Source organism: Echinops telfairi, unplaced genomic scaffold (genome assembly GCF_000313985.2).
Source record: "Echinops telfairi isolate 266 unplaced genomic scaffold, ASM31398v2 ScPeMD7_7420;HRSCAF=8458, whole genome shotgun sequence".
NCBI classification, from domain to species: domain Eukaryota; kingdom Metazoa; phylum Chordata; class Mammalia; order Afrosoricida; family Tenrecidae; genus Echinops; species Echinops telfairi.
The window spans coordinates 53,038,781-53,042,874 of record NW_022111320.1 but is presented as its reverse complement, the minus strand read 5'-3'; positions in this window follow the sequence as shown (position 1 = coordinate 53,042,874).

Genomic DNA, 4,094 nt, shown 5'->3' with positions numbered 1-4,094 from the left:
GGCAGTTTGCTGACCCCTGCACAGGGTGAGTGGCAAGGAGCCAGCCACATGCCTCCCCATTGAACCCCAGGACAGGGCAGTCCAGGCCCTGGCACAGGAGGGGGGTGCTGGGTCCTAACTAGAACTTTTCAAAGGACACCTGACTGAGGCCTGTCACTGGGACAGAAATGGAGCTAGCACCTCACCCCTACCAGCCAACCTTCCAGAGGCCTTCAAAGGCCGCCTATCTCCCAAGTCTGTCTCACCCGGGCAGGCTGAAGGTCATGCCCCCCAAGGTGTGGTGTTCACAGAAGCCATCTGCCCGGTGACATAGGGGTGCCCAGTATAGGCACCCCGAACCCTTTGGCAAGTTCGTCCTCGCTACTCCAAGATGGCTTTGTGTCTCCTCCTTGCTCCCCCGGCCCCCAGCACCCCTGCTCTGGCTGGACCCCCTACAAGGAGGCCTGTGGGTCGTTTCCTGGGTCCTTGCAAGTCTGACCAAAGGCCGGAGGGACTACTGTGTCCTATGGGCTTGTGATCAGAATCAACTCCATGGCAAGGAGGGTTTGCCATTTGGAAAGGGTCTGTCTGCAGGCTGAGCCTGCTCAGCACCCGGGCTGCCCCGCTCCTGCCTTTCACCTGCTGCTGCTGCTGCTGCTGCTGCTGTCTGTCTGTCTGTCTGCCAGAGCTGTGGACTGCTCTGCTTACCCTTTTCTCCCTCCAGAAGCTTCTCCCTGTGTCTGATTACCGGTGAGACCCTCGGGGTCTTCAGGGTTCTCACCCACTGCCATTAAGTCAATGCCGACTCCCAGCGCCCCTGTGGGTCCGCTCACCATGGAGTCAGTGTGACTCACGGGGCCCCTGTGGGTCTCTGAACAAGAAGAGTAGAAAGCCCAGTCTTTATCCTGAGGAGCTGCTGGTGGTTTTGAACTACCAACCATGCGGATTATAGGCCGAAGTGTAACCACAAGTAGGGAAGATACATTTGTAGTTTTGTAGTTATTATTCTACATAAAAGTTATACCTGTTTACTCTCCCACCAGCTTCCTTCCCCTCTGTTTGGCCATATGCATTTTTTAAAACAAGTGAAAAATATTTGACCATTGCTTGACCCTATTCAAGTGTAGTTTGATTTCTGTCTATCTCAGCACGAGAGTATAAACAATGCTCCACAGGTTTAAGAGCCACTCTTTGTATTTCCTTCCATTAGATTTCTTCCAGGCCGCTGCTTATCTTCTTTGATTTACAAGGGAAATCGACTCTTTGTTTGGAAATGAATTATAAGCATATTGTTTAAGCTAGTTTGTTGTTTGTGTTTTGACTACCATGGTGTGTTTTTCCAAATGTATTCCTTTTTAGTGCAAGTGAACTCATCCATCTTCTCTTGGTGGGTTGGTAACTGAGAAGGCAACCCAGAGGCTGTGTCGGCCTCCTGTAGCTACACCAACGAACGAGGAGGATCCATCCCCTCGCCAGCTCAGCTGACTGCCAGAAGCCGGCCCACACATGCCTCCACCTCCACCCTGCTTGTCCCGATTTGGGCACCAACCATTCCCTTCACAGCGTTCGACCTCTGAAAGGGTTTAATAACCCCCTCGTGACCGCACAGAGCCCCCAGACAGTGGTCGCAGTTAACAGGTCACCACAGGGCAGGTTCAGCAGACATTAGGGGTACACCTTTTCTCGGCCAGCAGCCAAACCTCTCTCTCTGGTCCTCAGCCTCTAGGGCACCTGGTCCCTTGGCCTCTGCCTCTGTCAGTAAGAAAAGCCTGCTGTGGGATACACAAAGATTACACACACACACCCGCCTCGGTTGTCTCCATTGTGTAGTCAGAGCGATCAGACGACTGTCTGTCCACTCACCGGAGGTGGGGCTCACACACTGCTGACAAGTTTCCCTGTGATTGTTTCCCGGGAGAGCCAGAGAAGAAATCAAGCCCACTCAAGGGCTGCCATCCTGAATTTAGGATCCGCCCATCTTGTCACTTGTGTACACCTAGTCCCTCCTCTTCCTATTGCGTATTCACCCCTAGATCGTCCCCCTCCCATTGCTGCATTGCCTATGGTACAACTCCTTCCTGTGACATATGTGGTTACCTGTAATCAGGGGGGCTTGTGCGCCCCCTAAGTATATATAAACCTTGGTTAGAAATACATTCTCTCTCCTCTTCTCGTCTCCCACCTCCACGTGGACCACCAAGAGTGGCTGAGGTGAGCATGCTACCATGAAATGTGTCTGACTCCTTTATTTTATCTTCCCTTCTATCCACTGTGACTTTTAGGATCTCTGTATATGATCGCTGCTGTACAATTGCTCCTACGGACCCCCACCCATGGTTGTTAGAGGCTGGATTACTCTGACAGCCTGCCTGCGGCTCCGCCTCACTGTCTCCCAGTCTCAGCGCTTGGGCCCAGCCCCTCTGCTCCGCCTTGGCCTGGATTCTTTGTTTTGCTCCCGTGTTAGTTCAAGTTGACTAGAGAAACAAATCCAGGGAGACTCACGTGTGTAGGAGAGAATTTTATATCAAAGAGCAATTATACATTAAGAAAACATCCCAGCCCAGTCCAGATTGAGTACATAAGTCCGATATTACCCCATATGTCAATATTAGTTCATAAATTCCAGATCAAGTCCATATGTCCAATATTAACCCATATGTCCAGTACCTGGCTGTAAATTCCTCTTCAGACTCACGCAACACACACCGAATGGCGCCGAATGCAGGAAGATTACAGGCCAGTGGGTGGAAACTCTTGTGGATCCAGTGGCGGTGGAAGCATCTCAGCGCTGGTGTGGGTCTCCATGTGGCTCCTCCTGCTCCAGGGCTCTGGCTCCATCAGTGTAGCTTCATGTGGCTTGTCAACAAGAATGTGTTAGGGAGTGTCTCTGTCTGACCTCCAGCGAGCTATTTATCTCTGTAGCGCCTCCAAATGAGGTCGTCAAGCTGTGACCTGATTGACAGGTGAAGCTCCACCCCTTCCCTCTTCATAGTTTCAAGTTGACACCAGATGATGTCACTGCCCCAGGGTGTCTTTGCTGTTCCCCTAGAGCCGTGGTTCTCAAATGACAGTGATGAAAATAATGTCATCATTGGGGGGAGGTCACCACAACTTGAGAGCCTGTCTTAAAGGGTCGTGGCATGAGGAAGGTTGAGACCGCTGCTCTAATGCCTCTGGTTTGGGCCTCCGTCCTTTGCGGCAGGAATCTCCACTTTCACCGCTGGGAAAGGGTCCTCTTCCTCGATGTCCCAGGATTTCTCTCCTCCTGCTTCTGAAATGCCTCAATCTCATACCCACAATCCCTGGTGTGTGGGGCTCACACACCTATTTGCACGCCCCCCCCCCCATCATTGGGCGGGCATTACACAGGCATGCATGGAAGACAATTTCAAGTAGTCTTGCTTCATCGTAGTGACACACCCTGAAGACCCCTCCACTCCAGGATTCTAAAAACGTCCCCTCTGGGTCTTCCTGTATTTTTATACTTTTTTTTAACACTGATCCACTGGGGAGAGGGGAAAGCAGGTCCTGCTAATCGTCCCCACGGCTGACGTGTCCGTGCTGGGGAATGCCCGGTGAAAGGGACAGTTCCTTTGAGAAGCGCCGGGGGCAGATGTCATCTTCCCACCTGGGAGCAGAGCACAAAGTCTATCTTGACTCCGACTCCGGTGGGGCTTTGGGTTCTGAAGGAGAGGGCCGGTGCGAACTCCAGGAATCCGGGCCTCCCTTGCCCTGGAGACTGCCTTGCCCTGAGAGGCACGAGGGGAATCCCCATCACTGAGAAACGAGGGCCGGAGGGGTGGGGGCCACCACCAAACAGGCTGTCTCCTCTTCCAGCTGCCCCACCCCACACACACACACATACACACACACACACAGCCGAGCCCAGGCTCTCTACCTGTGAAATGAATGGAGAAAAGCACACCTGGCCTGCGAGATCAAGTGGATGTCCTGAGAGCGTAGTGAGGGAGCAACACGCGGCCGCGATGCACCACAACTCTGCAAACCATTGACGAGAACGTCGCAGCAAATCCTCGTGTGCGGCTAGAAGCTGCTGCTGTTTACTACTAGTGGCTGCGTGTGACAGGGCGGAACTGTCCCCTGGGGCTCTCATG